The sequence below is a fragment of the Astatotilapia calliptera genome, chromosome 19, assembly GCF_900246225.1.
Source record: "Astatotilapia calliptera chromosome 19, fAstCal1.2, whole genome shotgun sequence".
NCBI classification, from domain to species: domain Eukaryota; kingdom Metazoa; phylum Chordata; class Actinopteri; order Cichliformes; family Cichlidae; genus Astatotilapia; species Astatotilapia calliptera.
In genome coordinates this window covers 26,090,768-26,103,306 of record NC_039320.1, presented here as the reverse complement: position 1 = coordinate 26,103,306, position 12,539 = coordinate 26,090,768, and positions in this window count along the sequence as shown.

Here is a 12,539-nt window from a genome sequence, read left to right as displayed (position 1 = left end):
AGATGGAAGCTGATTAACTGCATCGAGTTGAATCCGCGCTGTCAGCGTGAATGTCATATTTGCATCAGTTTAGTTGACGGCCTTGTCACTGCTGCACGAGCGAGGGGTCAGAGGTCAAGTGTAAGACACAAGACAACTAAGCAGTATCTTTACCAGAATGTAGGGCTCCTGTTATAACCAAGTATCAACTGTGTATTCTTAGCCTCTCCTCCAGAATTTTAAGTGATCTATGTGAATCGGGCTCTTGTATTGACTTTCAATAGAGAGCACTAACAACAAGGAGCGCCAATCTCTTCATTAGCTACCTTTTGCTGTTTGTATCAAGGACTTCAACTCTCCTTTCTTTTTGCCCGGGAGCTAACATAATACTGACATTGTTCAGACTGGGCAGTGGTGAGGACCTGAGGGAAAATGTGGAAAAAGGAGGGTCATTTTGGCAGAAAACCACTTTGTAAAAACTCGAATTACGTGCTTTATTGATGTGTTATTTTTCATCGAACATGGCAGCTTTTCCTTAGAAGGATCATTACAGAAGTTCTCCATCACGCTCCAGCACTGTACATAAAACAGGCATTCGCACAACTAGAGGAAACAGTTAAAGATAGAGCAGGATCAATCTAATGCACTTGGGGCTTGGGCTGCAGGGTCTTTCCCAGCTTGTGTGAACAAAGAGCTGTCAGCTGGATAATAGAAGTAGGTCACATGGGTGTTATTTAAGACAACCACCTTCACTTTCCCTTTCGTGATATTCGTACTTTTTATGGGTGTTAGAAGTGCAGCTGTGAAACAACTGAGAAATGCGTGTGCGTTTGCCTCCGAGCCATACTGTACGGTGCTGGATCTAGAGGGAAATCTTTCAGCTCCATCTACACTTTCAAATGGCGGAGCACTCCAGAAACACGCTACAGTCAGACAGACTGTAGCGCCACTGGCAACGTTTCTGATGCATGTCATAGCACTGGCAACGCGTCCGCCTCAGCTGAGTGATCGGCTCTTTCATTTATGGGTGTGAGTTGTTAAGTTAACAAAGACCTTTAGCTGACTGGAATGATGAAAACTGTAACAAAGATTAGATTAAGTACTTCCCTTTTACAAATTATCCTTTTGCCCCCTTTCAAAAGATTGGCTTTGATACAGAAATAATTATGTATTATTATAACCCATATTGCAGCACAGTCTGTGAAACGGAGAAACTCCTAGCAGCAGAACTGTGTATAATAAACAGTATAGTAGACAAAGACAAGACATCCATTCTTGTACCTGCTAGCAAATGAACCCCCGTGGAGCTTTTGCACAACTTCTTGAAAATGTCAGTAGACTCTGTCTACTGACATAGACTCTGTCTTTCTTTCTGTGATTCAATCTAGGTACTTAAAAAATTGATTTCATCTGATTGGTTTTGTCTAGACCAGGTGTGTCAAAGGTGTGTAGAGCCCACTTTAACCTTAAGTGGGCCAGACCACTGAATCTCCTCTTTCCATCAGTTCAACTAGTTATAATACTAAGACTACAGGTATTTAACCAACGAAGAAGTTTAACCTAAGTGGTATGGTGTGGTATGAGCGGTCGTGGGGGAGGTCTTTTTATCCACGGTTCAGTATTCACAGAATCACCTATTTCTGGAACGTATTCATGGAAAATTCATCTATTCACAGATTTTTTGACTTGACAAGCTATTGGCTGGCGTTTGCAAAGCAGCCAATCCAGGAAAAAATCTGGTACATTAAGATTAAAGAGTCGGAGAGAAGGAAAACCGTGGATGTTAGCTTCTGCAGCAGTGGGAAGATGGTTTCTACTGCGCGTGATAAGAGCATCGTCAGGTATATTTGGTGTTAATAACGCTTATAACTTGACGTTGACTTTTATCAGTAGGAAAGATTTTCAAACGCATGTCCTCGTTAATGTCTTTGCCAGGCTGATTCTGGCCCCCGGGCCTCATATTTCACAACCCCAGTCTAGATACTTCTTGGTGTTAATTTGCTGAATAATGTATGCTACTTGAATTTTGATCCAGAAATCAGATAATAAATGTAAGGTTTATATTTGATTACGCCAAAAGTCCTGCATCACAAAAAAGAATATAGAAGATTCCTTTGGATTCATTCAAATGTAAAATTCTAGGTTATGACATTAAAGTTGCTGCCATGTATTGTTGTCTTCTTGTATGGCTTCAGTAGGCTGTGTAATATGCTGCCTTTGTTTTGTTTTTTTTACACTTTGGTTAAGTGTCTGCTGCTCCACTTCAGCCTGAAATTCTCTTGTGCAGTCCTTCTGTCTCTTGAAGTTTGATTTAAAAATGTCTCCAATGAACAATATGCAGAATGATGTCATACCGCTGCATGATAAATGCTGCTGGAGCGGATTCAAAGGGTGGATCATGCTGGCAGCCAATTAGGTCAAATAAGAACATGCAATAACTTTCCAGAAAACATACATTTTTCTAAAGATGTGGGGGCCTTCTACTCATTAGCCAGATGTAGCCTAAAAGATTCAGAAATCAGTCACAGCATAAATCAGCACTGGCAGGAATGTCTAAATAGGAGTGCGATGGAGTGCCCTTGGTGACATGCATTCTTGTAAATTCTGAGTATTCAGTTCACAAAAGAAAAAAACAGCAGAGGGAGGAGTTAATGTGTGCGATAGATCATTCTGGCGTTTCAACCGGAGCTTTCTTCCTCCTCTCTGCTTTTCTGTCTCCTCCCTTTCAATTTTCCTGGCCCCTTACCCTCGATTTAAGCGTGCATCTCGCGCCGCTGGCCCGAGCCCCTGGAGCTCTCTTCCTTCTGGTCCCCCTGGTTGTGACCTGGACGCAAGGCGCTCTGGGCTGACTCTGTTGCTGTTTTGTCTTGAAGGGTTTATAGATGGGCCGTGCCTCAAAGCTTCGGCCCCTATTCTCATTGCTTTACGGCTTTACGCTGTCTCTACCAACCGACCGTGGAAAATCAAGGTCAAGCATTTTCCACATTAGCAGCTTTACCAGGTGGACAGAAATGGATATCTGCTGCATTTACCCCTCAGCCCCTTGCCCACCGAAGAAAAACAAACTGCTCCACACGTGTATCTCGCAAAAATGGTAACTGATGGTTCTGTTCATCACGTTTTCATAACACACAACAAAGAAAGATGCAAGGGGTGATATTAGATTAGGTATTTTTAGAAACTGGGCCAAAGGTGAGACAAGCACTTCAAAGTACATGCAAACTGTGTGGCACCAACCTGGCATCTAAATTCAGGGAGTGCACTCGAAACAAAAGGACTATTTTTTCAGTGGGAAAAGTTAAAAAGCAATAAAGGAGCGATTTCTCCTTCTTCTTCTTCTTTTACACTTTATTAGTGTCAGGTAGCGTCTTATAAAATAGACCATACATCTGAAAAACTGCCTGAAAAAACGCTGTTCCCATTAGAGTCCTTTAATTGCCTCCAGAAGGTCACGATGATTTAAGTCTAGTATCAACAAACAGCCTGTAATGTTTATAATATGGAAAGTATAGGCCTGTGTGGTGAATAAACTGTACATCTGCCTTTAAATCTTATCTTTATTTACAGCAGTGTCAGCTGTAACTCACTTTTTTTGTTGCTTTTTAAACCTTGTTTTGCTGCAGGGTTTTTTAGTTCACACGTCGACTGTGTTATTTTATTTCACCCCTAAGCCACCCATGTGTTAGTCTGACTGCACGCACCATAAAGCAAAGATTGAACAAATTGTCAGTTGTTTTGATATTAGACTGCAGGCCTGTTGAGTAATGCAGGTTAAGTTCTGTTTATCTTTACTGCTGGGAATGGATGAGACATAAACCCTATTTGGTGGCTGACTCACTGATGGCACGTGCTTCCCAGCCTTCAACATGACAGCACATAAACTTGGTATGGCGCTGGAGTTTGAGGCAAACTAATTGCTAGCTGTGTTTTGAAGGAATAATCTTCTTTCCATATGCAGCACTCGTGTAATGCTCGTGTTTAAGGCCTGCTAGTCCTGCTGCACGGGCCTTATGCTTGGTTAGCTGTGAGCAGAGAATCATGTGCTCTCTTCAGCAGTTAGGAGAATGAAAAATCTTCTTCACTGCCCCCAATTAACAGTGAAGGTCGAGCACCAGAAAGTTACGATGCGATTTAACCCCCCGCATGAGGTCAATTTGACCTGAATAGCTTCTTATTAAGCATGATAAATTTGTTATTTTTCAATCCATTAAACCTTTTCCCCATAGTCCATTTAGTCAGAACAAACCTCTGGCCCACCATAGCCTAGTCTCTGTTTACCACAAGCAAACTTCAAGTAAAAAGGGGATGACACGACGATTAACAGAGATGACTTCAAAGTGCTCTCTGCCACAGGCTTTTGTTAATTATCAGTCGCCAGTGTTGAGTGCGTGAAGGTCAGTAGGGTAACATCAACGGCAGCATTCAACAACGGCTAAACTTTAGTCCAGTCAGTGGAACAGCTATCAATGAAACCTTGTTACGACCATGGGATCCATGGGACTGGACTGGAGGGATGCAAGGTTCAGGGAGGAAGTCTCTCTGACTACCCTGACCTGTCTGCGAGAGCCCTCCAGGCAGACAGAAACTGAGGCCTCCAACAGATGTTTGGGAAAACTGCCCCATTCATCATGGCACTTTTCAGGAATGTCTTTGAACTGTTTTTTAAATTAGCGTCACATTCATCTTTGGCAGAACCAGAGGACTTAGATAGATAGATAGATAGATAGATAGATAGATAGATAGATAGATAGATAGATAGATAGATAGATAGATTGATTGGCAGCAACAACGTCAATAAAGTGTTTTTGAAAACTGCCAATGACTCTTTCAAAATGCTGTGGAGGAATTTCAGCCCACTCTTCTGTGCTTTGTCCTTTTTTTGGTGATTTTGCTGGTGCATTTCTGATCATTGTCATGCTGCATAATTTAACAGGCCATGAACTGTTGGTTGGACATTCTCCTTCAGCATTTCCTGGTAGAGAGCAGAATTCATGGCTTGATGAATTGTCCAGGTCCTCACACAGCAAAACAGCCCCAGACAATCACACTACTACCAGAACAATTGACTGTTGGTTTGATGTTCTTGATGGATGGATAGATAAAAAGAACAGGATTTTCATGTCTTTTAAGTCGGACTTCTTGGATGTTTCCCATAACTGCCCACTTTGTGAATCACACCCATGAGAGAAATCTTGGACTGGTTATGTTATTGAGCAACTCTGTCTACCATTGCCCCACATCACACTCAGCTTCAGCTACAGTTCTCATGCATACACATGCACACACACATTGGCATGGTGTAGTGTGAACTCACGGCATGGCTGCAGGGTCTCAGTCAGCCCATGTGGAACAGCTTTTTTGCTCTCGCTCTCCCATGCTGCTGCAGCAGTGGGGTTTAAATCACCCAAGGCAAAGCTGACAAGATGACAATGACAAAACGACATACAGAAACTGTCACCAAGCCAAAGCAACACTTCTCCACATTAGCTCACAAAATTTATTTCCTCCTGAAATAAAACATGGAGGAACAAGCATAGAATTTATTCTGTGGACTGTCTTTTGTTAACATTCCAGTTCACTGTAATGTAAAAGTATTCATATGACTCTAACCCGGCCTGCCGGTACAGCTGAGTTTTATACCGAGCGCTCAGTAGGGAGCAGGAAGAGAGGCCCCGTGCGTCCAGAGCCTCGTCTCCTGAGCAGCACTAAGCACTCAGCAGGCTTCAAGGGCGAATGTTCATTAGGGAGCCAAGTTTTAATAAGCCCGCAGACAGACATGCTGCTAAACAGCCTCAAGTGCCAGAAGAGGTGAGTTTACTTATTGTGCTGATCCTCATGACTTCATGGCATCATGAGCAACACATCTAAATATCTACAGGACCTAACAATCAAATACTGTACACGATTGACTGTCAGGATGGAAATAAGTAAATAAGTACTTAGTATAAGCTGATGAATTTAGACAAAATGATTAAGCAGTGTTTACCTCAACCTTTATTTATAAGAGGAAAATTCACTGAGTGTGCCACGCTTGCTTCACAGTCACACCAGCTCAAGGTCATCCAAGAGAGTTAAATCTGTTTATTTGCTTACCTCAAATTAGTCTCCAGCAGGCCGTGCAGTCTAAACCAGCAATTAGATGAAACTTTCTGCTGCGAGGGTATTGCTTCTCTTATCAGGAAGGAAAGGGTTTTGGAAGAACTTTTCAGATAATTTTAAAGTTATTTTAAAGCACTGCTTTAAAAGTCCTAAGACCTATAAAGGATATATAAAGAATCAGTTTAGAAACAATTTCCTACACAAAGCTGCTCAAAGCTGCTGGGGGGGGGGCTTCTTGAGTCACCAGGTTATGGTGACGAAAAGTGGATTTTGTGAAGCTATAGATACAAATCTCCAAATTCACCTGCCAACATAGCTGAAGGTCTTTCATCAAGATTTAATACATGTTAATCTTTATGAAACCCAGGAAAAGTGTAAAAGCTAGCAGTTTAAGAGGCGTTGGACAGAGCCTGACTAGCTGTTTGTTTCCAGTCTTACAGTAATGCTAAGCCAAGCTAACTCTCTGCCTGCTGTAGCTTCTCTATAGAGACAGATGATAAGTGCTTACCTGTTCATTTTTCCTCACCTGCAGGTTGAATAATATCAGATTGAGTTTCTGAAATAAAACTAGAACCCTTTTACTTAATAATGCTGCTGCTGATGTTACAGTAAACTTCATGGTTACTGTACACCACTGTTTCCAATGTGTTTACACGAATCTGCAGCTCTATCATGTCTATCAGCCTACTACATGTTCAGTCACAGTCAGTCTATCAAAGAATTATATCCTTAAATCCAAATTTAAAAACAGGATCTCCGCAACGGGAGCTTTGGTTTGTTTCGTGTGACTAATCTTAAGATGCAAGAAACCAGTAATATATAGCACAGTGAAATGAGATCAAGGTTGCACTTTATCACTCTGTCATTAAGGAGCTCTTTGACTTTAGGATAACTAATGCAGTGTTGTTTCTGCACTCGCCCTGCAGTACCCAGGACCCCTTTCTCCACGGATTGTCTTGGCACGGTCCGGAAGAGTGTTTATCATAGGAAGAGGTAAGTTACTAAATGAATAAAAACAGGATGACAGCTGAGTAGAAAAATACACGGTGACACGGCAATTATGGAGAGCTGTTAACAAAAGGATAAAGTCATAAAACTGTCCTTCAACTGTTTCTACTTAGCTGAAGATAAGATAACCCAAGAGGAATCAATCACAGGGCTTGTATATTAAGACTTGCGTGATAGATCATGATATAAGTAAATGGTGCGTGGGATGTTTAGATGCATTTCAGAGCAATTTTAAAAAAGGATTAAAATCATGCACGTTTTTTGTTGTGTACCAGATTTTTACGTTTGGAAATTATGTAAGGCTCCAGAGGATTTTGGAATGGGCAAACTGGACAGTGGAAAGGAAGGGGGCAGTTTTTATTTACAAACAGCTCGGTCTCTATTTGTTGTTTTATAGATCGATTGTGACCAAGTCTCCCTCATAAAATAAATGGAGGTACAAAAGACCTAGATGGCTCTGATGGTTGAATTCACATAACTTCTCCTACTGTTTCCCAACACCTTATTGTTTTTATGTCACCAGTTAATAGCATGTGATGAGAAGTTTGGTAACTGTTGCCTGTGCTTCTAAACGCTCAACCAGCTGTCCACCATTTAGCTTAAATAATGATTTCATGTTTGCACAAAGAGTCAGATCTTCTTATTAGATCACCGCGTCATCTCTTATGATGATGGATAGTGTCATGAGGGGTCACCTTTTTTATTGCTGATCAGAGTCAGCGTGTGTGTGTGTGTGTGTGTGTGTCTGAGGCCAAACCACATCTGGAGACAACCTGGGGGCTGTTAATCACAAACCTAAACAGAAAATAGCTCAATCTCCTTGTTTGAAACACCCAGAAACATCTTTGGTTGCATAACAGCCTTTTATTGTGCCATTTTCATTCTTAGGAAAAAAAAATGGGACCAAAAATGGGAGGCTTTCATATTTATGCTGTAATAAATACAGAGCGTCTGTGGAGTTTGACTGAAAAGTGTTACACACACCGTATTTACTTGGAAGTTTATTTCCATGCAAAACCTCCTCGGAGAAGTCTTTGGGCAAATTCTTTGTTGAGGTAATGTTTACTTTGCCACAAAAATGTTGCTGTTGCGTTCTCTAACGACCATAACAACATCACTGATGAATTTGGTGGATGGAAAATGTCTCAACCGCATTTTATGTACAATGTTGGACATCTGAAAAGTTTTTGCATGCCCTTGTGGAGACGCTGGCCCATACTGTGAGCGATTTTGAAACGACGACGGCCGTTCGCCTGGACGACTTTAAAAAAAATTGGGGGATTCCATCCAGTCTGTGAATTATGTGAACTAACTGGCACGAAATGTAACGTCTTAACAGCCGGGCTGACTGGTGACAGTTTAATGGCTGAAGATATAATAAATATCCAGTATTTTGTGTATTTACTGGGTTTCACAGCTTGGACAATGTCAACAGTGGGCCTTTACCCAATATATTTTTTTCCTCATTGTCCAAATACGGCAACCAAACTACAAGCATGTCAGCATCTCTCTCGTCTGTCAGTCTAGCCAGAGGAGGATTATATGCATGCACAGTACTGTGTAAAAGTCTTGAGTCACCGCTGATTTCTTTATAGTTTACTTCCAAGGAGCCAGACTGTGTTGTTTAAGCGTTACACATGACAGACAAGCTATTAAAAAAAAAGTTTTAAATATTTTTTTTCTTTTTTTAAACCAGCAATCTGTCACAAAAGTACATCATTTGTTCCCATTTCTTTAACCAACTCTACAAAAAGTAGCAACAATATGAGCTTGACGACATAAAATGATATTTTTGCATCAGGAAAGAGCTAGTAGTTGAAACCCTGACATACAGTATATCTGAATGGTTTTGGAGCGTATTCCTGAAAGTTTTTTGGGCCTGCCAGTTCTATCTGCAGCAGATGATCGGTATCTGAAAGTCACATCCTAAACAGGAAAAAATCCAGCAAAGACCTGACACAGGACCTGAGAGCTGCATCTGGACCTTCGATTAATCCATCTCCTGTTCACTGAAGCCTCATCGGAAATGTTTCAGTGGAAGGGTGGCTGTAAAGATTTTTTAAGGAAGCGAAAAAGACTGAGGTATGCCAAATTACACAACAACTGGACTAAAAATCAGTGGCAAATTTGAATGTGTACTTAAGAAATCAGGAGAGAGGTAGAACAATGAGTGTCTACAGCCATCTGTAAAAAAACAGTGGAGGCTCTGTCATGTTTTGAGGCTGTATTGCAACCAGTGTTGTCAGCGTTCTTGTCTAAACTGATGGAATTATGAACCTTGAAAAGTAGGGTCAGATTTTGATAGACCATGCAATGCCACCTGGGAAGTGTAGGATTGGCAACAGCTTCCGTTTTTAACAATGATCCCAAATCACACTCCCAGTTCAGTCAAACCATAAGTGCACAGAGAAACACACAACAAAACTGCAGTTAATATTCTTATTTTATTACCATATTTACCTCCTTTCCTCTCTTGATTTCTCATCATTGGTTCCTGAGCTTCTTTGACCGTTGAGCTCACCTGGCCCTTTAGCTTGCTCGTCTCACTCCTGCAGCTGAAATGAGTTTTGAGAATTTTGAGAATTGTTCTTCTCAGTTAATGACTTATGGTCCAACCTTCTTTTCTATTTAAGAGTTGAGCACTCCATTTGTGTTCTTTCTCCAGTTTAGTTACCTTTAATGTAAAGTGAAATAAACCCAGATGCACTGTAAGATTATTGATGGCTGTTTCCTTTATATTTTGGCCCAATGCCCGCAGTAAAAGCAACTTTGTGTGAGCTTCCAGCCTCCTAATTTGCAGAAACATTATCAGTCATGGATTGGCCTTCCCAGATCCATGACCTGAACATAGATGATCAAGATGTGCAACCATTTTAACAGAGAACAGAACATAAGGCTAGCCAACATACAACTTTAAGAAGCCTGAAGACCTATTTGTGAAGAGTATGACAAACCTAAAGAAATGACGAGAAGCTTCAGGCTATGTTAAAGAATAAAACATGATCACACCAAATATTGACTTTCAAGTTCTTAAAATTGTAAAAATTCTGCTTTTGTTTTATATGCTGTATTTTCATATGTTTGCAAATGTTCCAATAAATTGCTCCACATATTTCTCATCTTCCTAGTGAAATATAAAGAATTGTATGTTTTTCTTTTGACTATTACTACGCAGGCATTTCACAACACTGACCTCTTTTAGAGGATGCTTCTCTTTTTACAAATTGTTTTAAACCTATGTGTATAACTTGACTAGCTTACAGAGTAAAACAAACCTTAAAATATGATCTAGAGAACATTCAGAAAAGGAAAAACATTATTTTAACTCACACGTTTGAAAGCTATTGTTGAAAGTCCTCATTTTAACATCTCTAATGTAATTAATATAGACGTGTGGTGAGCCTCAGTAGCAGTCCCTCTCTAACCTTGATAAATACACAGACAGTGTCTTGTGTAATTCATACCCAGAGCAAAACAAACACTTGATGCCATGTCTGTGGCCTCTCTGATGTCCACGCTTATTTCTGGATGGCATTCTCATCATCCCATTGGGCGATGACAGCCTTAACGAGGAAGCGAGCCCTGCCATGACAGACTACAGTGCTATCCCAGAAAGGAGCCTGGATACATTACATCATATCGTGATAAGGCTTGCACATGAAAAGTGCCCTGCTACAGACTAGCGATCTGCCCAGGGTGAACAGCACCTCTCGCCCTGTGACAGCTGGGAGAGGCTCCAACCCTGCTGTTACCCTGAACTGCATAAGCAGTAAAAAAAAAAATGGATGGAAAAGTGTAGATTATTCAGCAAGATTACAATCATCAGACTTCTATATGTGTACTGACAGTCAAGAAGACCCATATGAATCTGCTATTCATGAGAGCTGAAATGCAGTCACGAGGGAGAACATGAAGCCTCTTTTTCACAGGGTTTAGGAAGCAGCCTGCCATTATCTAAATGGCTGTACATGTTGGGGAAGTAGCAGCTGATAGGATGCCGTCAATCTTTCTGTCAGTCCAGGCCTCACCCTGTTCCTCTCTCTTTTCAGGGTGGTCCCAACTGTGTCGACCATCTCTTGTCGGTATGACTTGGCAGAGATCACCGCAGCAGGCAGGAACACACTTCCCTTCAATCAGCAGTTTCCAGCAGGTGTGCTGTACCTCTCCCGTTCTTTCATCTGCAGCAGTATGTAGAGTGTAATTCAGTCCCGGCCTAAGCCCTCCCAAACTGGCACCTCTAGGCTGAGCTGGATGTGTGCAAATAAAATGCTTTGGCTTGTTTTTGATGCTTCTGTCAAACTCTTCTTTTTCTTCTGTCCTCTCAACAGTTTCAATTTCACAGCACAGAAGAGAAGGTGATATCTGGCTCCGTGCTGTAAACACACTGTGAGCTGGATGCTGCTGATATGTACACAAAAAAAGATGGCACATGTGTTGGCCAGATGTGGTTACTATTGTTGTATTTGCTTTGCTGTGGTCAGTGAAATCCATTTAAAGCCTCTTTTTTTCTTACCGGAGAAAGTATGAATGGATTTATTACCCCCCTGAGTAAGAAAACCGTACCTCCGAGGATGACTAAAAGCTGTCAGAGTTCCATGTTGTAGTGATCTGGCCCAAGCCGCAGACCAGCAGTGGAGTGCTTTTTACAAATAAGGAGCTCTAGGTTGTGCAGGGGAACTGTGGGTAAACCTTAAGCAGCTCTTTTTATTTTAATTTAATAAGGAAATAAAGCACTTGAATCCACTGTTACAGTTTATAAATCAAAATATATTAAAGGCACCTGTATTGTCATTTGGAAGCGAATTGCCAAATAAGCCAAGTTTGTTGTAATACACAGAGTAGAGGACAGTACAAAATATGACGACTGTGCTGAACATACTGAGCTTCCTAGGTGAATAATTACAGTGCTTGGGATCAGCCCAGTGGCCTGGAGCACTCTACTGACTTGGAGTGGATGTGGTTGGAAAGAGGACCAATGCCAGGCTTATTATTGGCCATTTTCTACTAGACCCTAATATTTCTATTTGCATAACTGTGGGAGTCAGAATTCATGACAGCTAGTTTGATCCTGACCTTGTGGCACAAAAACCAGAGTTATGCAGCTTTTTATCACGCCAGAAGAATTTGTTGTAAACAGTCCTGTTCTTCTTCATGGTTCAGAAACTGTATGAAGCATTTTACATGCGCGCAGTAAAAGGGACAATTTGATATGGGAAACTTTATGAGGATACGGACAGAAGGACTAAAAGAGCTGAGAGTCAGACTAGTGGCTCTGTAAAGCTGTATTGGAATTAAATATCCAACAGTGTTTGCAGTATACAGTGTTGTGCAAAAGTCTTGAGCCACCCCTCATTTCTTTATATCTCACTTCCAAGGTGTCAGACTTTCTTGTGACTTTGAAAGTGCTCTTCAGCAATATTATTTGCTGAAGTCTTTTCTGCTTTTTCATTCGT